Source organism: Desmodus rotundus, chromosome 5 (assembly GCF_022682495.2).
Source record: "Desmodus rotundus isolate HL8 chromosome 5, HLdesRot8A.1, whole genome shotgun sequence".
In the NCBI taxonomy this organism is placed as follows: Eukaryota; Metazoa; Chordata; class Mammalia; order Chiroptera; family Phyllostomidae; genus Desmodus; species Desmodus rotundus.
Window position 1 is genome coordinate 139,259,712 of NC_071391.1, and position 25,399 is coordinate 139,285,110.

General features: G+C 43.9%; 1 long non-coding RNA gene across 2 annotated transcripts; it reads left to right on the top strand.

Moving 5' to 3' along the window:
* The first annotated feature begins 4,547 nt into the window (after positions 1 to 4,547).
* LOC139440931 (uncharacterized) lies at positions 4,548 to 21,938 on the top strand. Of its 2 annotated transcripts, XR_011651258.1 has the most exons (4): positions 4,548 to 4,723; positions 7,192 to 7,320; positions 20,221 to 20,334; positions 21,677 to 21,938. It is a non-coding gene; the product is annotated as an uncharacterized lncRNA (long non-coding RNA). The 2 variants fall into 2 exon arrangements; XR_011651257.1 differs by lacking the exon at positions 20,221 to 20,334.
* The last annotated feature ends 3,461 nt before the right edge of the window (positions 21,939 to 25,399 follow it).

Here is a 25,399-nt window from a genome sequence, read left to right on the forward strand (position 1 = left end):
CCTCCTCTCTCTGGCCCCAACCCTTGCCTCCTTTCCTCTCTGCGCTCAGTTCCCACTACGCTCTCCTTGGCGTCCTCTGCTGCAGCTGCACGTGGCCCTCTCCTGTCCCAGACCCTTTGCACTTGCCATTCCCTCAGCCTGGAATCTCCTCCTCTAGCCAGTGCCCTCACTTCCTTCAGGTCCTTACTCAATTGTCGCCTTTTCATGGAGGTCTTCGCAGGCCACACTACTTAAAAGTGCAAAAACGTCTGCCAATTCCTTTGCTCCTTCCCCTCTTTAAACTGCTCTTTCCCCCATGCTGTCTAACATGCTATGTATTCTAGTTATTTTCCTCTCTTTTCATTGACTATAAGCTCCATGAGGGCAGGCATTTCTATTTTGGTTGCTGTTCTATTCCAAGGCCTAGAACAGGCCTTAATCAGCACATAGTGGAAGAAATGCTCAATAAACTGTGGTTGATCAACTGAACCATTTTTTATGACTCATCTCCTGAATAGGCCATAAGCTCTTCGGACATAAGGATCCCCTAATGTCCCATGCAGCCCCTGGCAGATGACCAAGTAGACTCTGGTGAGTGGGCTGTCTTTCTAGTTTACTGAACCCGACACTCCTTGTCCCCTATAGGGCTCCTTTTATCTCTTATTTGCCTTCAACTTGCTGGCCTGCTTATACCCTAACAGGAGTACAGTCTGGACAGATGACAAGCTGGTGTCCTGTACAGAAGGAGCACCTATAACTCAGTTCAGTAAGGACACCACTCCCAGGTAGCTATGCAGGCAGGACTGAAGAATAAAGTCACTCGTGGGGCCAGGATCATGCTAGATACCCCCCTTCGTAAAAACAAAGCAGATGAAGTCTACCTTGCAAAGTTGCTGTAGGAATCAGGCATGATGAACAGGACCCATGTGTGGTGATGCCTGTGCATAGTATGTGCCCAATAAATGAGGATTATTCGATGATGAGGTGGGGTTAATACTCCCACCACCCCTTCCAGTGCAGCAACAATGTTGATGGCAATACATATGTGACTGATTTTTAAGGCCAAGTTCACTTGGCCACTTTACCTGGCCACAGGTTCTGAGGACACAGCTATTTCTATGGCAGCAAGACTTTGCCAAGGCCCACTCAGGCATTTCACGTAGCTCATTTCCTTCCTCATCCAGCAGCATCAATGACTTTAGACATTAAACATTAGAAGAATGAATCTGTGTCATGCTTTAAAACTGATTAGGAATGGGTCCAAAAATAACGTCAAAAGAATTCCCCAGTTCCCAGATAATAGCCAGTGCCGTGAGCTGTTATGATACTGCAGTTAAAAGAAGGAGGTGCTGCCATCTTTTCTGCAGAGTGAATTCTCCTCTTTACATGCGGAGGAAAACTTGCTGTCTCTCCCCCTGGTGAACCAGGTTGTTGATCGACACCCTGAAAGCCCGTGTTCTGACACTACCTGACTTTTCCTCTGAAAGTTTTCCTTTTCCTTTCCTCCCTTTTGCGTTTCCACATTTCCCCTCCAATTATTACTTCTGTTTGGCGCCTCTCTATTATTTCATCTTCCTGTTTGCCTACTCTTCTCTTCTCTTTTCTTTTCCTTTCTTGTCTTTTCTTTTCTTCTTTTTCTTTTCTATTGCTTTTCTCTCTACTTTTGCCTGGTGCATTATTAGCCTCCAGAGAGTTGCTTTGTCACCTGCCTCACCTGAAGTCCCTACCAGAGGGAACATTCCTAAGCTCCTTTCCCCTCCTGCATAATGGGTTTGGCCTTTAAGATACCATTGATGCCACCTTGGCTCAGAAAGTTCCTAATTCCCTTTCCCACCAACAGTGAGTGTGAAGACTTGTTTCCTTCTATTTAATGGCTATGGGTTTAGAGACTCTGAGGCTGGAAGAGTTACCATGCAAACAGCACATTATAAATACTAAGGAGAGCCTGAAAAAGAAAGTACACTGCCTGCCGTGTCTCCTGGAGAACAGTGGTGAGGCCAGGAGAGCTCAGAAGCCTTGGCTGGTATAGACAACCCAGTGGCCACAGGCTTGATAGGGGGGCCCTGCCATTCCTTCTCCTGTTGTGCCCTCCCTCCCTCGCCTCCCTCGAGTGCCCAACTTACCTGGCATCCGCTCCAACCCCTTGGTGAACACCCCATACTGGACAGAGCTGGACCTTGGCCTACTGCTTCTCAATTACCAACCAGTCAAGAGAACACCTGCTTTTCATTCTCTTCAGGGGAAGTGTGAATTTTTCCCTTGGGGCGATAACCTGTGTTATAACACTTCTTCCTGCTTTCTTTTTCTACATCTTCTAGCCTAAGTCCAGAAGGTGTAGGAGTGAGCCCCAACATCTGCTCTTCATGGTCTGGAATCACCCTGGAGGCTCTGCAGTCAGTTAGGGAGGGTCCATGGTGGACAACTTGCCTCTATGATTTTGTTTTCCTTTGTCTACGTTTGGTTGGCATAAACACTTCTGAAAAACGGGCTGCAGCTGATGCCTGTTAGTTTGGTTCCCTTTAACAAGAGCTTTCTAAAACGACTCTCACTATGCAGAACACATGTTCTAAGTATACAGTTACTTGATGGATTGAAACAGTGCTGAGGGAGGCAGAACACATGTTTAAAAATATTCCTAAAATACATAATTACCCCGTGGACCAATCGGCTACATAATACATATTTTAATACACCATTTAATTGCTGTTTACCTAGGAGACAGGAACCATTCTGGTCTCTTGGGTTAAACTACAGATTTTTAGGAATTGTCTAAAGACATATTTACTTGATTCATTCTGGTCTCTGGAGTGAAGAATCCTTTTCAAAGAAGTGACTTTACATGCAAAGCAAGAGAATTAAAAGCTCTGAGGTGGTGGCTACTAGTGAAAAGACAAAGGTTTACCTTTCATGATTTGGGGATAATAATCTCAAAGGATAGGCCAAACCCAACAGCCCTAAAAATAATCCACACCAGTAATTCCGCATCACTGAAACTCACAGCTCCTCACACCTGAATTTTTTTTTAACCTGAATATTTTTCCATCCTCATAACCCTTTCTGGTAGACATGCTTAAATGGCATCACACTGGCTGCTTTTAAAGGGAACATTAAAGAGATATGGCTGGAAAGCTCCATCTCTTGAACCCAGGTCAAAGGAAGAATTCATTATCTCCTTCCCCCCAAAACCTTCTTTTCCTCTCCTGTCCCCCATCTCAAGAAATGGCTCCAGCATCCACCCAGTACTCATGTCAGAAACCAGCACCATCGCTTACTTCTTCCTCTCTCCCTCCTTCTCATCTCTTCATCCAATCAGAAACTATTTGGGCATGTTACTTAGTTTCTCAGTGCCTCAGTTTCCTCATCTGAAAAATGAGGATTATAATAGGACAGACCTCATAAGATTGTCACTGTAAGCTTTTAATGTCAAGTACGTAGGACAGTACGTAACACATAGTAAGTGCTCTGTGTGTTCTTTGTCCTTCTCCCCCCAGATTTAATATCTCAGGAGTCGGTCTACTTCTCTCCACCACCACAGCCAATGCCCTATTCAAGCTGCCATTCTCTGTCACCTGTGTCCCTATCTGATTTCTGAGCATTCACTCTTTATGACCGCACTCCAGTCGATTCTTCGCACAGAATCCAAAGCTATCTTCCACGTTTAAATCTGAGCCTGTCACCCCATACCTAAAAGCCTTCCATGGCCCCTCCATCATTTTAGAATAAAGACCAACATTTACAAATGGCTTTCGAGACCCTTCATGATCTAACCCCAGGCTCCCACTAGAGCTCTGTCTGAGTTCTAGAAGATTATGGCTAGGGGAAGTCTGCATGAGTGGCACAGAAGTGTTCACCGAATCCCTTGGCTTTTTTTTTTGCTTTATCTGCTTTCCAGTCAGTGGGGCTTATGGCAACTAGGTCAAGGAATGGAGACTGCAACCTGGCATACCAGGGAGGCCGGCTTCAGCGAGGGTGTGACCACGAGCAGGGCACACCTGAATTTCTGCACCAGGGGAGGGGTGAGGCAGACGGAGCCTTTTACCCTGACACCTCAGAGTGATTCATTCTGCCCTGCTTAGACCCTTTAGCTTCCAAAAGTCCAGGGTTGAACACTGGCCTTGAATCCTCTGAAGCGAATGTCCCTCTACCCTACTAGGAGCCACCAGTATCTGTGTCTGGGGTGATTAACAGGGGCCACCCATTCTCATGTTGGAGTCCTGTTCTCCTTGAAGAAGATTGAAGACTAGGGGTTCAGGGCCCACCATATCAGCCACTTTTACCTTCATATGCACAAGAGAAGGTTTTAATAGTAGCAACGTATGCAAAGGGAAAATGGGAGAGACAGAGCCCCCTGGAAGGTGAGCACTTGGGAAATGGGAACAGACAGGAGGGGAGGAATACGGCCCCACTGTGTCATCTGTCTCCATGGTGATGGCTCAGAAAGGGAGCAGAGGTCCCACTGGTACCAGGCCTGTATTGCCTGCTCCAGGCCAACGGGGAGACCCAGGAGAAAAGGTTGACGCTGGCCCTGTTGATTACAAAGACTTTCTTGTGCTATAGTGGCACAGGAGAGCAGTGCCCACGCAGACAGAGCCCCAGTGAAGAGTCAAAACCCACCATTTATGACTGTAGATTTTCAGGTTAAAGGTGCCAGGCCAAGGCAAGAAGACCAGCTTATCTGAGCAGAGGCGGTGGATGCTGGGCCAAACCCACTATGGCTTAAGAGAATGAATTTGGAGACAGAGAGGTAAGCCAAGGGGTTGGGACCAGATGCAACTGCGGGGATGGAATTGAGGCTGCTTCCCAGCATAAGCCAAGCAGGGCAGCTGGAGCCATGCGCTTTATGAGACAGCCAGCAGTCCAGTAACCAGGGAGACCGCTCCAGTTTCCAGAGAAGTCCAAGGGGTGGTGATGCAAAAGTTAAGCTTATCTGGTGCAACCGCTGACAAGTTCCCAGTGGAAGAGCTACATGCATGTCTTACAAGGATATCTATGGCAGAAAGGTAATAGCAAAAGATGCTAGCAAAGACTGAGGTCCAGGTAGTGGTACATAAAGTCAGAAAGGCTTAAACTGCGTGCAGCTGCCTAATGGGGACTACTTGCTGGCACTACCAAAGTTTGCCTGGCCTAAATGTTCCAAGCTCTTGTTTCACTGCCCTTTCAGCTGATTCTGTGTCCCTGGAATCTGTCCACTCCGGGAGGGAAATTTGCTTCTAGGTCCTGACTTTTCTTTGTCCATCCTGCCCTGTACTAGGCCACCTCTGACTATGTCCTGAGGTATGTGAGGAAAGGATTGTCTGGCTCCTGGCAGGAAACAGACCTTGTAAGTGCCACATCTGTTTGCAATGTCAAAGCAGCAAATGTCGTATGTTGGGCTTTGGTAACAGGGACGCATTTCCTTGTTTGATGGCTGATACGTCTTTGTTTTCCTTCGCACGAATTCACAGTTAATCATGTATCATCAGATACTGATGTTGGCCTAAGGACGTGCACTGCCTCAGGAACGCACATTTCAAATGTGGAGTGTGCACCGATCTCACTTTAGGTAAAGAATCACTGCGGCTCATGGTGAGAGATGCGTTTGATTAACCTGGAGCTGCAGAAGGAAACTCACCCAGTGTCCTGGATTAGGCAGCTAGTATTTATTTATGTAAAACATTAAGACAAAGTCATTAAAGCCCCAATTCCTGGTAATTGTCTCAGAAATTGCATTCTCTGGCCTAGCAATTAGTTTTCTACAAAGCAAGAAGATATTTGGGTTAATGACCTTGAGTTTTTATGACTCAATCAATATTTTGGTTGCTGCAGGCTGCTTTGCTACTGTAAATTTTGAGTACAGTGCTTGTGGGGTGTGTAAATGTTTAGCGAGACATCGAAGCATCAATTAATTAAATCATTTCTTCTGTTCTTTAATTGAGAAGATACCGTTGGCAGTGTGCTGGCGTGAGTTGTTTGTTTTAGCTGCTATCACAGATTGGGGAACTGAATTGCTGTCATGCTGTATGGTTTATTACTTTGTCACTTGGCACATCTATACTGCCGGAATCTCTTGTAATATTCGTCTCCTTCACGTAGGTCTTGAATAACCTAGTCACTTGCTTCGGATAGTTTTGAGCTGACTTAAACTTTACAACCATGCTTCTCTAGCTGTTTTAAGATTTGCAGAGGGGTGTGTGTGTGTGTGTGTGTGTGTTAATATCACAGATATGCTAGGAGTCACAACCAGGACTGACTACTAAGCCCTTCCCTTTAAAAATGAAGTGACTTTAAAAAAGAAAAACCAACAGAATCAGAGTCAAAAACTATAGCTATTAAATACCAAAACAGTCAAGTAAAATGAAGCCTCTTTTAGCTGGTTGTTTTGTCTAAATCAAGGTTTTCCAACATGTGTTCCTCAGAATACATATTCTTGGAATGCTAAAAGGATTCTGTTTTGTTTCTATTTGGAAAGTCAAGTGAGGGAAAAGGAGTGGTACAATCTAGTTATTAGACCCTCCCCTGGCCAAGAGACATCTTGGGGGTGAAGGACTGAACATACTCTGTCCTGTATTTTTGGGGCTGAATTATTAAGGGAGCTTTAACTCTTTAACAGTGTCCTAAAAAAGAACTATCAACTATTGTACATTTTTCTAATGTGTGACTGCTTGGGACTGGCATTCGATTGTAAAAATGAATCAAAATAATAAGCAGAGACTTCCAACGGTTTTTACAAAAAAAGGGTGGAGAGCTCTGATTTTTTTTTTAGATAATCAGGGACATTGAATATGAACTGGATATTAAATTACATGAAGAAAATATTTTAATCTTGATAGGCATGATAATGACACTTTATGTAAGAAAATCTCCCCCTCCCACCTTTTTTTAGAAATACACACTGAAGTATTTAAGGATAGAATAGCATACTATCCGGAATTTCTTTAAAATACTGCATCAAAAAAAAGAGAGAAAAGAAAAGTGAGCACAGAGGGAACAAGCAGAACAGAGTAGTGATGGTTGGTGAAGCTGGGTGATGAGTATATAAATGTTCTTACACTCCCCACTTTTATTTACATTCAACAATTTTTATAATTCAAAGTAAAAAAACATTCTGTCATCAAATAAGTTTGAGAAATTCTAACTTTAACACAATTAAATTAAGCAATTTTTTACCATAGACTTTCTCAGGACCTTTAAATGTTATTGTATCTGTCTTTTATCTTATTTTTTTCTTTATAGAGCATCTCAAAAGACTGATGTTCTGCCAAATATGCTAACAGACTTTAGGAAACACTGGCCTAAATTCTATCTAACAACCAGTTGAGTCTGAATTCCCTGCACTGACCATTGTTGGACTTCATGATCAAAGTGAGTGGCTTATGCTTTTCTTCCCTTCTCGCCATCCATTTCAGTCCTAGGCAGCTGAGTGCTGGGGTTGAGCCTTAGGGGTGTCAGAAGGGCTATCCTTCAGACCTTGGCTCAGCCACTCACTAGCTCTCTGATCTCTGGCAGGTCATTTAACCTCCTTGCCCTCTAGGTAATTCATCTGTGAAATGGGCATAATCATAAGGACTATGCCAGCAATGTCATATAGAATAAATGAGATAATGCCTTGAAAGTATTTTGTAAACTGCCTGGAATGTGATAAGGTCTCAATAAATCTGACTTATTATTGTTATAATTCATTCTTCAAAGGCCAGCTTGGGTTGTTTTTTCTTTGTGAAGCCTTCAAGATTTCCTTCACTCAGAATTAACTCCATTTTCTTCCACATTCTGGAAGTTTTAGACCTCTGATGTGTGTCTGATTATGAATGCCTCAAACAAAAGGGCCACGTCTCATTCATTTCCACGTTGCATCATGGGCATTCTACCACAGGCCGCCAAACCCACAAGTATGAGAAAGGGGTTCATCCCAGCAAATTCAGCTTCCTTTAAGTTCTTTTTTAAAAATATATTTTATTGATTATGCTATTACAGTTGTCCCATTCCCCCCCATTCCCCTCCAGCCTGCACACCACCTTCCACGTGCATCCCCTCCCCCCTCCGTTCAGGTCCATGGGTTGTACATATAAGTTCTAGCTTCCTTTAAGTTCTTCAAAGACCCACACAACGATATTATTAACAAATCATTGTTTAGTCATATCTAGCTGCAAGAGAGGCTGGGAAATGTTGTCTTCATTCCGTGCCTCTCTTTAGGTAAGGCAGTGCTCTATCTGTCTACATCTGTATCTACTATGTATATATGTGTATGTGTCTGTCTATTTACCTACCTACAATGCCTGAGATTAAGCCTAAGGGTCAAGGCTAGTTCTACCAAGAGCCCATTGCCTGCTCTCTGGTGAGTGGAAAAGACCCTCCTTGCCACTAATATAGTTACTTCAGGATAAGAAAACAACAGCATCCTAATGTTATAAATATCATTGGGTCTTTGTCACACTAGAAAACATCTTTTGTACTGAGAGACTTCAATACTATTTAGGAAAAAAGCCTTCAAATCAAGGGGAAAAATAACATCAGTGTCTCTGTAGCAATAACGTCCCCACTGAGGCACAGCGAGCATACACACTGAGCATTTTGACAGGAAAACATGCAGATATTTACTTTGGCAACAGCCATATTTCACAGTTATTACTTCCCAGGACTACGCTATATAGCAAACATCTTCCAAAAGAACATGCAGGCAGCAATAAGAAAATAAGAGTTAATCAAACTATACCTGTTTCTTTAGCATGAGCAAAACTCTCAGCCAATTCATAAGCATCTTTTCACTTGATCTTCCTGATGTGGTATGTGAGTGAGAAATCAGGTCAACCCAGCAGTGAAGACATGCGAATAACAGAGGCCTGCTCTGAGTATGCTTTAGGCAGACAGCTTTATTGAGTGTCTTTTTCTTTCTAGTTTGAGGTAGAAAGGAGTTAATATAATTAAGAATGCGCCGCTCTTCAGTTCTCATGGGCATAGCTAACTAATTCATGGAGGGTAACAAAAACTCCACAGGTGAACTAAAACCATCATATTGACTATCATTTCATTTTCTCCTTTCATGAAATTTCACCCAGTTGGCAGACAGTGTAAATGACGACTACTTATCTATTTTTCCTTTGCCCCCTTTTTCTTTATCACTTAGAACATTTCTTCTTATTAAACTTAATAAAAAAACATTAATTGAGTGTTTGTGTGTAATGTAAGAAAGACAAGTTACACGAAAGCCCTGCACTACTGAGTGTAGTTTCCAATCCAGTTGGTTTTATTTGTAGTTTTTGTTCATTTTAACCCAGATGGTGGTATACTATATTAACTACTATGTGCCTTGTTTTTTTGCTTATGTATTGTGGGAAGGGTTCCAGGTTAGGAACCTTTTGGAATAGGAATATGAAATAGTTTACATATAGGAATATGAATTTGAAAGAATTGAACTACCTACTTTTTAACAGCTACATAATTTGCTACTCTGAAAATATTACAATTTACCTCATCAGTGCCTAAATGATACACATTAAATCTTTTGCTATTATAAATTATGCTGTAATAAGTAACTATCCATTCTCTATTTCCCACCTGGGCAAATTTGTCTCTGGAACAAATATCTAGAAGTTGACCTGAACTACTGGCTTGAACTGCAAGGAGCGCACGCTCTTGCAGTTTCGAGGCCTATCGGCCATCAGACCGCTATGGCAGGCTGTCCTTCTTCCAGGGAGACGACTTACACACTCCGCCAGCACTCACAGACTTGCCCTCATGTACTCGGCGCTTTGTTGTAGAGTGCCCTCGTGAAGAGAAAATATGACCAAATTTTGTGAATTTTGTCAATTAGGAAGATTTAAAAAGTCACCTCATATTTTACATTTGTAGTTCTGTATAAATGAGGGCAAGTACTCTTCACATGTTGAAGCAAGTATTTAGGTCTATTTCTGGATTCTCTATTCTGTTTCATTGACTTATTATCTGTCTTTCAGATAATTAAGAAGGATGACTCCTAATTTATTTGGTTACTTATTTATTTTTAAAGGTTTTATTTACTCAGTTTTAGAGAGAGGGCAGGGGAGGGAGAATGAAAGCGAGAGAAACATCGATGGGTTGCCTTTCTCATACGCGCCCCAACGGGGAACCAAACACACAACCCAGGCATGTGTCCTGACCAGGAATTGAATCGGGGACCTTTCGCTTTGTGGGACAACACTCAACCAACTGAGCCACACCAGTTAGGGCAGATGACTCTTAGTTTAAGAAGAAGGTAGAAGGTACAACTGAGCTCTACCACTGACTAGCTAGCTTAAATGAGTCCCTGATCTCTTTAATTTTAGCTTCTCCACTGTAAAGCAAGAGAGCTGGGTTTGACAAGTTCGTTTGCTCGGTGCATGCTGGCTAAGTGTTAGGTCTGTGCCGAGGATGCCAAGGAGAGCCACAACAGATGTCCTCTCTGCTCTCGTGGAATTTTCAGTCACTGTGGGGAGGGGTGGACACTATTCAAATCCTGACATAAGTCACTGATAGTCCCTAGCTAAGGGAACTTGATGTGAGGCATGAGAGAACAGGGAGAATGTCTAGAGACTTCCTCTGGCAGAAGGAAGTGACTTGGAAACTGAGATCTGGTGGGAAAGAGGTTAACCCGGTAAAGCAGGGGGCATAGTGGAAAGAAGAGTTTTCCAGATAAATTTTCTTGCATGTGAGGAGTTGTCATGAGTGAAGAACTCTCTACTGTAAATGGAGATAGAAAAATGATGAGAAAGTGGTAAGACATGAGAGGCTAAAAAACAGAACAGGAATCAATCCCTGATGAGTCTTGGATAGATATTTTGGTCTTTATCCTAAGCATTTGTCTCACCTGGGACCTCTAGGAAGTAAAGTCGGTGTTAAAGACTTAAGTAGTGACCCCATACTGGGATGTGAAAATCCAGGACAGCGGGACTGAGGGCAAAGGGAAGTGAGGCAAGGAAAGAGGTGAGGCCATGAGAGGTTGTACTTATCACCTGATCACTGAGTCACAGGAGCTGCAGCTGCAAAGAAACACAGGTGATTGATCACCAGGTGTGTTCATTTCATACACAGGATTTCTCCAGGGAGCTTACAAGGAACACCGTATTTCAGAGCAATTCACAGGAAGAAAGGAGGGAGTAATTTATCTGCATAGTGTTCTCCCATCTGCTATTGCCCATTATTTGTGTTTTACTCTATAGAAAACACATTCTCCTGTGCTTCCCAGATTGCATCACGCAGCCCCTCAGTGGTCATGCGCACGCATTTCATCGAACCCTGGAAGCTGAGATGTGGGCAGTACACCAACCACAAGGAAAAGAAGGACATAGTCAAGGGGGATCTGAGAAGTACATAGAGTTTGTGTCCAACATACCATTAAAGGATTCTATGCAAGAGAGTGACATGGTCTGGCAACATTGTAGAGAACAGCTTAGAGAGGGTGGAGAATGGGTACATAGAGACCGCCTGGGAAGCTATTGCAATGATCTAGAAGACGGCAGATGGCGTCTAAAGTTGGGATGGTGAATATGAAAATGGAGAAAAGTAAACGGCTATGAGAAATTTTAGGAGGTAAAATTGCCAAGGCTAAGGGAATGGTTGGATTTGAGAAATAGGGAAAAGCATTGAGGATGTCAGGTTTCTGACCTGAGCAACCTGGTGGGGTGGATGGGGGCATCATTTGCTGAGATAGGAATCTGCGGAGGAGAAACAAGTTTGGGAGGAAAGTGCCTGACTTGGAGTTTGGACTTGTGCCTATGAGAAGCCCAGCTGGAGATTTGGAGCAGGCAACTGAATATATGAGTCTGATTATTGGAACTGTAGAAGTGGGCGGTAGGGATTGAATATAGAATGAGAAGGGAAGCTTAAAAACTTAAACATTTAATGTCTCTGTGGAGAAAAATGGGCTTGGAAAGAAGATAGAGAGCAGGCAACGAGTTAGGAGGAAACCAAAAGAGCTGCGGGTCCTGGAACCTCAGGAAAGAGAGCTTCAGGAGGGAAGAGACCCAGAGAGGCCAGGGGACCTGAGGACTGAGTCCTCTGCTTTAGCAACATTGCGTGCCTTAGTCATTGTAGCCAAAGTGACGGAGGAGTGAGGGGAGCTAAGGAAAAGGAAGAGGAATGTGAACAATACATTCGAGAGGTTTCTTTCGGAAGGAGAGAAGTAAGAAAAATATCAGGAAGGGGTTGTGGGTTTGAGACAGGTGGGGTTTGTTTCGGGTTGTTTTTTTTTTTTTTCCTATCTTGAGAGTGACTTAAGCATGGGAAGGATTCAGTGTCGGGGAATGGCTGAGCATCCAGGGGAAAGGAGGCATGCTCTAGTGTGAGGCTTCAGAAAAAGCAGGAGGGGTGGAGGTCCGGAAGCAGGGCCTGACCTCGGGGTAGAAAGCATCCACTGAGGGATGGGAGGAAAGGAAGGAGGATGGCGCCAGGGAAGGTGGGGCTGCAGCAGGAAGTTGAGGGTCTGGTTCAATGGCTTCAATTTTTCAAAAAGTAGGATGCAGGTCATATGCAGAAATATGTGGTAGGAATGGGAAGGGTAAGAGGAGAGTGGACAGGGTTTGAAACAGAAGAAATTCCCAACTTAGTGATCTCGAAAAAACTTCCTTCCTGGGCAGTTTGGAGGACAGGTAACTGGGTGAAGGGAAGAAGGGAAATGCAAAGGGAAGAAGAAAGGGGGTCACAGACAACCCCCCAACTTCTGCCTCTCTGCTTACCCTTCAACCAATCTTAGTTCTGGTCTCGCAGATCATAGACAAGGAAGCAGTAAGGTGGGTCTGAGACAGCAGCTCACAGTTGCTGGCTCCCAGATAACTAAGAGGGTGTCATTTTTATGACTCAAAAATATCAGCTTTCCACAAGAACCAATCTATTTCTGAAAACTCTTCTTTTGTTGTGGCATCATGGCGATACTTCCAAAGGTTTACCCTGGAAAATAAAATATTGTGAGCATCCACTAAAATTTTAATACTGAAGTATGTTAAAAAGTCTTTTGTTCCTTAGGCTTTTCTTTTCAGCTAGAACAGGACCTAACTGTTTAACTTGTGGTTAAGGATTATTTGTGCGGGGCACCTTGGTAGGTGAAATGTAGTGGATTTGGCATTTTGCCCGTGGAACACTGGGCAGGAGCTCCAGTTACAAATTGCAGCTGTATAAAATAACAGGAAATGTGGGGCTTTGAAAGATTCCACTGGAAAGATTAATTATTTGGAAAAGAGTTATGTAGCAGCTTCGTGTGTTTTTGGAGAAAAGGTGGCCCACGCCATTTTTAATAGTGCAAAAGAAAATTCTGCTACTAGGCTAACGAGAGGAAGAGAGGAGCTCTTGTTTCCTGCAAGGGCTCACATTTAGTCTTAAAACCATCTTTATCCTCCTCGTGAGAAGACAAGGAGTTAGAAATGAAAGCCAGATGGAATCCCTGAAAGATCTGAGGCTTATAAGAGAAAAGATGTGGGTTTCCTAATTCTCTGAGATAACCTCCCTGTTTGTTTTTTTAAAAAAACTTTTCTCCCTATCATCCCCCATCCTTCCCCTCAACATCTAACAATTTCCTATACATCAATCCACCGTGGACATACACTTTCCTGTAGCCATAAGGATGTTATTCAGATAAACTCACAACTTTTGGGTGGATTTAGCAACCCTGTGATGTCCAGAAGGATAAACCAACATTTACTGCACAGCTGGGGCAGCCCTAAGTGATCAGACAAGCCGACACACAGATGGATTTCAGCACAGTTTTCTGAGAACAATATGTTTCTACACATTTAAAGTAAAGTAATTCGGTCTCCCCAGTGTACCCTGTGAACCATCAAGAAATTGTAGAGTCAGTATTTTGAAGGGGGAAAGGCATTTTCTTGAGTTCCTGAGGCATTCGTCTATAAACGTAAATAGAAAAGGAGTCTATGTTTCCAGGTAGGTCCATCACGTTCTTTCATGTTGAACGTCACTCATCTGAAGTCAGCCCTGGAGAGACTCAGTTTGAGGTTTGCTTGAGCAACAGAAGAAGGAAATTTTCTCACTTTTTTTTTACATCTCTCAGAGTTGATCCTGGTCATCAAATATCAGAAATGTTCATCTGATGTGATTGGGGAATAGGATGCCCAGGTGAATGAGTTGTCGATACAGAGCAACCGTTTGGATACTAAATGTACAGGACACGTGCTTCACACCCAGTTCTGACGCCGTGGAACTAGACTTTCTGAGGTGGCCAGGACATCAGCACTCAGGGTCTTTCAGCGTCTCACGTCATTGCTAGGGGCACCAGTTAATCTCATGGGAAGTGGATAGGTAATAAATTGGACAATCTCAGAAGGCCAGAAAAACAAAGCTTTCACTATATAATTCTGTAAAGTTTCTATTTGAATTGTTAAGTCAGAGACATACTGTTTTGGAGAGGTTATGAGGGAAGTGCACGATTTCCCCTCATTCCCAAGCTCTAACAGCACAGTCCCACGGCCGTCTCAGATGTGAGGGGAGATGATGATCACGAACCTTGTCTGCTGTGGCCATCGGCTCCATTTTCTGTCCTCCTCCACCCCCACCATCATTTTCTGCACACCTGGACTCTGGTGCCCACAGTCTTTCATCCTCTCGGATCATAAACTTTGAATGGCTTTTGTGCTAAGGAGTGAAGATGAGAAGAGATAAAGTCCCTGCCCTTGGGGGACATTTATTTTATCTGGGAGACATAAGCAAACGTAGGTTCAGAGAGGCAGGTGCTTGGAACAGACGTTGCAGCGGAGGGCAGCTTTTCCTGGCCGGAGCCTGGAAGGAGGGACAAGCAGACGCAGCATTGTCAGTTACCAAGGATGTCACTCCAACGAATGCAGCTGGGCCCTTGGCTGAAATCAGGAAATGGCTTTGTTTTCGTCACATCTTGTTGTGATGGTCCCCCACCTCTGGACATCACCAGGACAGATCCTGCTGCTTTTCCAGTCTGTCTTAGGTGTTACTCAAAAGTCTCCTCCTAGCCCAACATCCATCACACCTTCACTCTCTCACTTAGTTTAAAGCTTCTCTCGCTCCCCTCAGGCTTGCAAATCCTAAATGGTTCACATTTTTTTTTATCTTTTCTTCCGTCCCTCTTCCAACTTCAGGCTCAGCAAAGTCTGGGACCATAGTAAAGAGCCACGTGAAGTGGCACAGCTGACCCCGCAGGTTTGTTAGGTTCTCTGGAGACCCCGGGGCAGGGGCAGTGGGCATGCACTCAGTGTTCCTTACTGAGGGCAGTCCCCTGCAGCCCACCACTTACACCCCACTTCGGCTCCACACACACAAGCCACCCCTTCCCCCACCGCATGGTCATCTGCCCCAGCAAGTAGAGCTAAAAAGATCTTAAAAGAAATTGAAAACAACTCCAGCTAATTCTTTTCCTCCTCCATGTGCATTCTGGTCCCTCTTTGCTGGAGAGAGACCCTTGGAGACCCCTTGGAGGGACATAGGCTCGTTCCTCTGCAGCGTGCCCCTCGCCCCACCAGCAGGAGGAGAGGCAGCCAACACCTCTCCTCTGACTTCTTCCCATCTTCCCAGCTGTAGGAAATCCATGTCAAACACTCTGTATCCACCTCTGGGGTCCCCTTACTTGGCCCAAGGGAAAGGAAAATGTCCAGGACTCCAGGGCAACTCTCTCCCTACTATCTTCATCACTAACATTTATAATGAATCACTTAAAGGTGTGTGAGTGATAGATTAAGAAATGCAGAACTCTAGTTTTTGGGGATTTGTTTTGTTTTTTTATTTAACGAATCCTGCCCCAAAGGTCCATCACCTTTCTTTAAAAAGAGGGTGTTCTTATCGCCTATTTATTTCAATTAAAGGGGCCTCAGCTATGCCTGAGCTATACCATAAAGTTTTGTATTACCTCCCTGTTATTTTTAATAAAAGTAATATCTAAAATTTGTGTAGAGCTGTCACAGGACACATGACCTTGTGTTCCATGTGGACAGGACAGCACCCCCTGGAGGTGTGCAGTGCACAGCTTTTATTGCTGAACTAGCAGCCTCATGCTTTATGGTTTTGAATGAAATGGGCCCTTTCACATAAGTAATAGTAGTAATTATCACGAAAAACATAACTACAATTTGTTTAGTGCATAGTATGTATGAGTATATGTTATACAGCATAGAGTATATATTAAATTTAATCTTCTCAAGACACCTGCTTTCAAATGGAGAAACCGAGGCTCAACTTCTTGTTCCAAGATAAGCAGCCAGAATTTTAATCCAGTCACGTCTGTCTCCATAAGCCATGCTCTTTTTCCTTTTTGCTTTTGAATCCAACCTCCTGTTTTATAGATGAGCAAACTTTAGCTCAGAGAAGTTGCAGGGCTTACTCTGAGTCACACAGGGTCTTCCACTTTATTTCACAGAAATTTCAGGAACTTGATGTATCTTCAAGAAGGTGGCCTTAAAGGACAATCTCAGGGAGAGATACCATAATGTTGAAACACATGCACATACACACGCAATGTGGCTCGAGCTCGCTGGGCATATTTGTTTCTTTTCCTTCATGTACAGTTCTCTGGGCATCTCGGGAGCCCTGCCTGTATTACCCACAGGCAAGGGCTTTGTTTCTCTTATCCTGCATTACCAGGAAGAAAAGGGGTTAAATGTGACGTGGCCTCAATACAAGTCTGGCAAGTGAAATTGAAATCCTGTAGTCTAATAGTTGCATATTTTCAAAAATAAATATTTACTGATATTTTCTGATTACAGATAACACATGCTCATGTAGAAAATTTACATGATACTGAAAAGTATTAAAATGTTTTAAAAAGTAGCCCTGGCTGGTGTGGCTCAGTGGACTGAGTGCCAGCCTGTGAACCAAAGGGTTGCCGGTTCAACTCCCAGTCAGGGCACATGCCTGAGTTGTGGGCCAGGTCCCCAGTAGGAGGTGTGCAAGAGGCAACCACACATTGACGTTTCTCTCACTCTCTTTCTCCTCCCTTTCCTCTCTCTCTAAAAATAAATAAATAACATCTTTTAAAAACATAAAAATTTTTAAAAAGTAAAATCTTATTACCCAAATTGACTAATGGGGGTTGTTTGTTTATTATTTTAAAGCTGACAAAGGGAAATTGTACATTTATTTGCTCCATGTGACTGTCCTAATTGGGCCTGAAGTTACAGGCATTTTTTTAATCCTTCTCAAGAAGTAAGCAAGAGTACAGAGAAGATTGGCCTATGAAACCCAAATTCAGTGCTGTTCTTAGTCAAAATGACTCTTTTCCCTCAATCCTCAGTTAAAAGTCAGGCTCTTCACTCTTAGTTCAAAGCTAAAAGTGATTTACAGATTTAAAAAAACAATTCCTCCATTGTATCGGGGTCTCAATAAATGCTCTGAGTTGAAATGGAGTGAAACAGATGGACAATGTCATCAGGGATCATGGTCTTAGATTTTATGGAATCGTGTCTGACAGAAGAATGGAGGCAAACACACGGGGTGGGGCAGACAGATCTGAGTCTGCCGTCCTAGTTGTTTGACTTGGGGAAAAGGTTCCAACAGAAGTTGGCACCAAATATAAAGCAGCCCCAAATTTTCCAGTGGGGAATCCTCCCAGAATATTTTGGTCAATCTGAGCACATAAAACCTTTAGAGACATAGACAAAATAGTGATATGCTTATTCAGTTTATAAATTTAGTTATACATACATGTTTAAAACCACCTATACAATGTAATAAATTAATTTATAAATACTGCTTTTTCTCTACTCTCATATTTCATAAAACAGTTCTATTCAAACTCTTCACGCGCCTCTAGGTCATCAGCACCCTCATTGTTCCTTGAGCCATTTGTTAGGCGCTCTCACTTTCATTTGGATTGTTGGAGATTCTCTTGGACCCGGTATGGAACGCTGTCACTGGAAATTTTACCCCAAACCACAAAGTGCCCATTCGCATAGCATTAGTCAGTTCATGTTTTCATTGGTCTTTCCAACATAACTACTCACTGTTCTGCTTTTTAAAGTCATCGTAAAAGGCTTGTTTATAGCAACTTACAGCATTGCAAATGTGAAGTCATATTCCCAGGAATAACTAACAAACTGTGTTACATTTTCTTACCTCCTTTTGTACTGAGCCGGTCATCTCCCTAAGCTTCCAACGCCAGCATTAATTGAAGTCATTTTAGGCTAATGTCATCCTCAATCTGTACTATATTTGTTAAATATAAAGAAATATAGAAAGCATTGGTGTAACAGGAGGTTAACCTAATGCAAGCATTGCAAGGACCCTGTGATGTTGTGATTTACAGTAAGAAGTAAATATATTTGGTCTTCATCCCATTTCTGGCACAGAGTTCCAAAACCCTTGAAATTTCCTAGATGGTAAGAGCCATAGAGGTGACATGGGTGTCTGTTGTTATTTCTATAGCAAGCCCCTTTCAAATGCACCAGAGTTTATTTTAATGAGGTGAATTTTGGAAAGCCCCAAAATAACCTTAGGATGGGGGCTGGTTGCCAGGAGAATCAACCAGAGGATTCGAGGGTTGGAATTTTTAGTCCCTCCCACCTGACCTCTGGGGAGGGCAGAGGCACCAGAGGTTAAATCAATAACCAGTGACTGAGGATTTAATCAATTATGCTCAAACCAAACGGTTACTTAGGCTAACGTGTCACACCCACAACGATACTCCAGTGCTTGGAGTAGTGCTCCACACAGTGATTTCAAAACGGGCGAATACATTCTCATGTATTCAGACAAGATGCTGATTTTGATGGCTGCCACCTCCACTCCTCTGGACAGAGCCTTATAAGTTTCTGGTCCCGGTTCTGGGGCCTGTGCTGTGTGAAGTCCCAACTGAGGCAGAGCTGAGGTTTGCTCTGAGAGACCAGTCTGGGCCTGGGGTGGGGTTGGAATTCTGGGCCTGGGGGTCACCCAGAGAGGAGAAGGGGCCCACACATTACTAAGACAACATCTGAGAATGAGGGCTAGCAGCCAAAAGTGGGTTTGAGCCCAAAAAGCCAAAGAAGTGTAGAAGTTGGTTGGTAATTCCATGGGTAGGCCAGGACCAGACAGAGAAAAATCACAAGAAAACTAATAATCAGTCAGGACACGGTCAGAAAATCAAAACGGAATTCATATTGACTTAAAAGGGTGTCACTCCATCATCCTGTTAATTAAGGGGACTTGATCACAAGCCCTTAGGTGCATGTGCGTATATGTGTGAGAGAGATTCGTGTGTATAATGGGGTACCAGTGGTGCCAACTTCCTGCCCTTAATAAGGGGCTGAAAAAATGGGATCGGTGAAGAAGAACAAAATAAACCTCTGCTGAGCACCAGGCATGCCAGGAACAACAGGGGTCTGACTCAGCTACCAATGGGCCTGGATTGGAAACCCGGCTCTCCTGCTTACAGCTGGCTAACCTGAGCCCCGTTAGTAACACCTCTGCTCTCAGTTTCCTACTTTCAAATGTGGATACTCGTACCAGCTTCTGGGGGCTGTTGTGAAAACTGCGTGAGTTAATGCATGTTGGGTGGGTTAGAGAAAGCCGCCAATGATTTAGTATCCCCTCCGTTAAATAGTGGAGTCTATTTACCCTCCCCTTGAGCCTGGTGTGTTCCTATCACTGGTTTTAATCATGTGATTGGCAGAATAATGACCCACGCTCCCCAATATGTCCTTGTCCCAGTATCCAGAACCTGTGACTATTTTACGTTCATAACAAAGGGGAATTGAGGTTGCTAATCAGCTGACCTTGAGGTGGGGAGACTATTCTGGGATACCCAAGTGACCAAATGAAATGACAGAGGTCATTAGAAATGAAGAGGGAAGCAGGAGAGTCAGAGTCAGAAGGACACCCCGTGAGAAAGCCTTGACCAGCCATTGCTGGCTTTGAAGATGGAAGGAGCCACTAGCCAAGTAATGTGGGCAGCTTCTAGGAAACAGAAAAGGCAAGAAAACGGATTCTCCTCCAGAGCCCCCAGCAAACACCACAGCCCTGATGGCACTGTGGTTTTGGCCCCGTGAGTTTCATCTAGACTTCTGATCTCCAAAATTGTAAGATAATAAATTTGCATTGTTTTAAGCCATTAAATTTCTGGGCTTTTTTTTTTTCCAGTTGCAATACAAAACTAATACAGGCCAATAGAACAGGGCAGAGTTATGCCATGTAATATCTAAGACTGGGCCTTAAGAGATCTGCAGCTTCCAATTTCATCCCTCTTGGAAGTCAGCTATCATGTAAGCAGGCCACCTATGCTAAGTCACCACGCTGTGAGGAAGCCCACGCTTCCTCATGGAGGAATGGCAATTTGCCAAACAAGTGAGTGAAGCCTTCTGGTCCTTCCAGCCCAGCCCAGCCACCAGCTGAATGAAGTGGAATACGTGACCCCAGCTGGCACATGTAGAACAGAACCATCCAGCTGAGCCTGCCTGAATTCCTGACCAGCAAAAACGTGAGCAAGTAAGATGGCTGTTGTTTTAAGCCCCTAAGTGTTAGCACTGTTTTTTACGCTGTGATAGATAACCAGAACTGTAAAACATTTGGAAAGGTACCTGCCACATCCTAGGCATTCCATATATGTTGATTATTATTATACTAGTTTAGTTATACATGTATAAACTTCTCAATGACCCTGCTAAATGGGTGTCTTAGCCCATTTTGGCTGCTATAACAAAAACACTACAGACTAGGTGGCTTATAAGCAAACTGAAATTTATTTCTCACAGTTTGAGAGGCTATGGAGCCCAATACTAAAGAATCAGTAAATTCTGTTTGGTGAGGACTAACTACCTGATTCACTGATGGCTGTCTTTTCACCGTGTGTTTACCTGGAGAAAGGGGTGCGGGAGCTCTCTGGGGCCTCTTTTACAAGGGCACTAATCCCATTCATGATGACTCTACCCTCAGGACCTAATAATCTCCCTAAAGGCCCTACCTCAAAATACCATCACTTTGGGGATTAGTTTTCAATATATGAATGGGGGCAGAAACATTCAGTCCATAGCAGCAGGTGTGATCCACCTGTGACAGTTGGGATTATTGTTGAATGAATATTCCCTCCCTTTCCCCACTCACGATGAGTAGAGTGTACTTCCCCTGCCATTAATGCTGGACTTGGCCTTGCGATTTGATTTACCCAATGGGATGTTAGCAGATGTGCACTCACAGGGGCTTTAAATGTGCTTACACAGTGGGACTTCCCGACTTGGACTTCTGCCATTGCCATTAGAGAATGCCAAGGAGGCCTGTAAGTCACAGAAGAACGAGGGACACAGAGTAGAGCCACCCAGTCACCCCACAGACTTGTGAGCCTGGTAGTACAACTTATTGTTTTATGCCAATGAGTTGCGGAGTGGTTTTAATGCACAAATAGCTGGCTGAGACACAATCTTCAGGTGAGAAAATTGAGGCCCAGAACCTTGTTTAAAAACAAGACAAAACCAATGGAAATTTTCATAATAAAGGAAACTTTTTATTTAAAGAGACAAATGAGAGTCCCTGTACTAGTTCCTAAGGGCTTCCATAACAAATGACCACACACGGGGTGACTTACAACAAGAGAAATGTGCTCGCTCACAGTTCTGGAGGTTAGCAGTCTCGAATCAAGGTGTCCGCTGGAGCGCGCTTCCCCTGAAGGCTCTCGGGGAGAACCCTTCCTTGACTCTTTCTAGCTTCTGCTGCTTCCTGCCGATCCTTGGTGTTCCTTGGTTTGTAGACACATCACTCTAATCTCTGCCTCCATTGGCACATGGTCTTATTCTTTGCTCGTGTCTGTGTGTCCGATTCTCCTCCTTTCTCTTAGGAGGATACCAGTCATTGGACTTAGGGTCCACCCTCATCTTCACGAATTGTTTCTACAACGACTCTATTACCAAGGAAGATCACATTCTGAGGTTCTGGGTGACATGCATTTTGGGGGCACACCACTCAACCCAGGGCAGCCTCTCTGTTTAACTGAAAAACTACAGATGTCGTCAGGCCGACTACGCTCAAATGAGAGCCTCAGGCAAAGGATCCGAGGGGCAGCAGTGTACATCTCAAGGAGAACAGGTTGGGAAGACAGGCAGAAGGTAAGATTGACCCTTCACTTAGACATGTCATAAATCTCTGACAGTTTTGGAGCTCCAAAAGAAGGTAGTTGAATGCTGTTTGTCTGGGCCAACCATGGAGGTGAGCATTGCTCACTTTGAATAAAATTCTCAAGTCATTTTAGAAGGTCCCACAATGGGAGGCCATGTCCTATTCCCTGGGTCTCTTGTCAGCATTTTTCTGCTGTGCTTCTGTCCTGATGGGCCCCTCCCTGCTAAGGAGACTTATTTATGGAGGAATGTAATTCGGAAGGTAAGTGCCACGTAAGTCTCAGCACAACTACTTTCAAATGCTTAGAATCTGGCTATTTCAAAATCAAATCTAAGTGTGGACAAGACCAAGCTTGCAGCCCTCAGTTAAGACATTGTGCATGCCAAGTTCAAAAGAAGAAAACACTGCATCTTGGGCTAGTTGATCCAAATGCAAAACAGAGTGTAAAACATTACTATTCAAAATCACACTGATTCAAATTTTCTTTAACATCCATGGGCTCTGGGGTCAGGCAGACCTGGGTTCAAGTCCCATTTCTGCTCCTTAAAAATGGTGAAACCTTGATATGTACCTTCTCTGAACCTGTTTGAAAATCTACAGACTGGTCCTAATACCTACGTCAGCAGGCCTCTGTGAGGATTAAATGAAAGAGTAAAATGCAAAATACCTAGAACAGGGCCAGGTCTGTAGTAGGGCCTCACTGTGCTAAAATGTTCAGTTCTGGCCCTTATCTTTCTGGATTGGCTGTCACTGATCTCAGGAGAGTCTCCAAGCATCAGAATTGTGCATTCTTTTCTTCTATCACCAGTCTGTCCTGGGTACACAAGAAGGGCGGGGCGAGGAGACACCAGAGTTGGAAGTTCAGAAGAAGATTGGACAATGCAAAGACTGGGAACAAAAGAAACACACAAGTGCTAGGAGAGAAAGCTCTCTCCCCCCCATCCCCGTTCCCTCGTGAAAGGAGGGCGAGGCAGTGGTGATCCTGCGGAGGAACAGCAGAAGAGTGAAGGCTTCCTGACCAAGGCAGCAGGCATGAGGAAGGGGCGCGAAAGGGTCTGCAGAGACTTGGCAAGTGGCTCAGGCAGAAAGAGCCTGAGCTGTCTGTCCCCTGGAACCCAGAAAGGAGAGCAGACCAAGTCAGACAAGTGCCGTGGTGACAGAGCTAATCTGGAAGTGGGGCCGCTCTGTCTGGCCCACCTCACATGGTAATTAGAGCTAACATTTACAGAGCCCTTACCATGGTTATATAGCAGCTCATTTCATCTTTATTATGGCTCTAGGAGGGGTTAGTGTTATTACCTCCCCTGAGGCCCAGAGAAAGTGTGTGGTTACCAGTTCCAAGAGGAGATCCTGTGATCCTTAACCTCCTGGTGTTACACCCCCTGAGGATTCTTCTGTCCCCCTTAACCCTGGGTCTCTGACACTTGACTGTGACCCTGCCTTTGGAAGACAAGTTTTTGCAGCTCAGCCTTAGCACCCCTTTTTCGCAAGCTGGTGGCATTTGCCCTTCTGCTACAGGTAACAGATACTGTGACATTCTGACCTCATCCTGAGGTTACAAACCAGCCAGGCCTGCCCTCTGTGGCCTGTCCTCTGGGAAAGGACAGGCAAGATTCTGGTAGTAAAAGAGGGAGGCGAGGAGAGTGCCCCAGCCCCCAGATATACAACTTCTCCTGCTGTCAGGGAATTGAAAAGTCTTAAGGAGACAAACCTTTTGTTCTATAATTACGGTAGGAAATTTAAAGGACAAATACCACTAGAAGAAAAAAGTTGGCACTGACTTGAACTCACACTAAGTCTGAATGATTCTGAGATCTGAGTTCAGAGCGCAGAGAGAGCAGAGACTGGGGCCGGGGTTGGCAGTAAGGACAAGAGAACCCACAGGAGGAGGCAGAGGCAGACAGAAAGGGAAGGCTTGGTTTAATCAAAATGAACGATAGTTCCCCCATCTAGTCCTGTCTGGAAGAGCTCATGAGATCCAGCTTCTGAAGTCTCCAGATTTCAGCCAGAACAATGCTGGGTAAGTAAGCAGCTGCCTGAAGGAAGGGGGGGTGGGTGAAAGTGGTTGGACTCATTCACCGGACACCGATTTGCCAGAAAAGGAAGTGGGGGTGTCAGGGACATTATTTCTACTTCCTGGATACATAATCAAACATGGAACAACTGAGTTCTAACAGGACAAGGCAATAAAATAGGCGACCACCACAGGTGGTACCACACCCAGCACACTGCAGGATAGAGTAAGAGCTAGTAGTAGCATTTTTAAGTCTTCCAGAGAGCAGTGCCTCATTGCCACCTTAAATCTAAAGGACAAAAAAGGTGCCCCCAGACTTTTTTTTTTACAAGCCAGCTCCAGAAGGTTGGACACAACCTCTTTGCCTTTTAATAAAATTAAATAAATTTGGTGCATTCAGTCAATAAGACACTGCATGACCACTAAAGGAACCCGGCTGCTTCCTACGTATTGGTCTGAGATGACCACCAAGATAAATGTGAAAAAAGCCAGAGGCAGAACGTCTGGATAACATGCTACAGAGTGTGCAAAATACATTTTAGTACATTTGAACAGAATAATAACATGTGCATATTCTTACAGATGTGTAAAATATCTCTAAAAGAATACACATGATTGTGTATGAGCTACTAAAAATAACGACAGAGTTCTAAGTCAGGATAGGGATTCTCCTTATGGGGGCCCATGGGGGGCTTCTAGGGTGCCGCTCTTTACCTGGGTGCTGGTTACGTGAGGCGTTCCATTGCTGAATGGTCATTTGTCTGTATTTAGGATTTGTGCACTTTTCTGTGTTGTACTCTGATACAAAGTTTTTAAAACTAATTTGGAATAATAAACAAGATAAGTAAATAAATTATATGGAATTCAGTTTTAAAATAATTGTGAAAAAAATGAAAACAACTCCAAATTCACACAATGGAAGAGGTTCTCAGCCCCTTTCCCAACAGATTAGTCTTGACTATTTCTCACACACCCAATCCAGGACAGGGGATAAAAGAGGCTTAAGTTTCAACGTTCCCCAATCTGGCCGCATTTACTCTTCCTTCACACTGACCTCAGCCTCTTGTTTATCAATTGCTTCAGGACTTTTTTTTCAAAACAGATTAAGCCACAGTCGTTCATCTGTTCAACAAAGTCTGCCTGCTGTGCAATCTGTGGCCCCCCAGGGCTGGCGGTGTTGGAGAAAACCTGCCGGCTGGGAAACAGAAGGGGAGTTGTTTTATTTCATGCCGCTACTTTTCAGTGTCAGCAGGCATATTTCTTGTTATTTAAAAACATTTTTTTAAAGAGGTGAAGACAATTGTTTGATCCTTTTCATTGAAGGGTAAGAAAAAACAAACAATTTTCCTTATACGGGATGGCACTGACTCTGATATTTTTTTCCTAAGGGGATCACAGGTAGCCCGAGAAAGAAAAAAAATCATCTCTCTC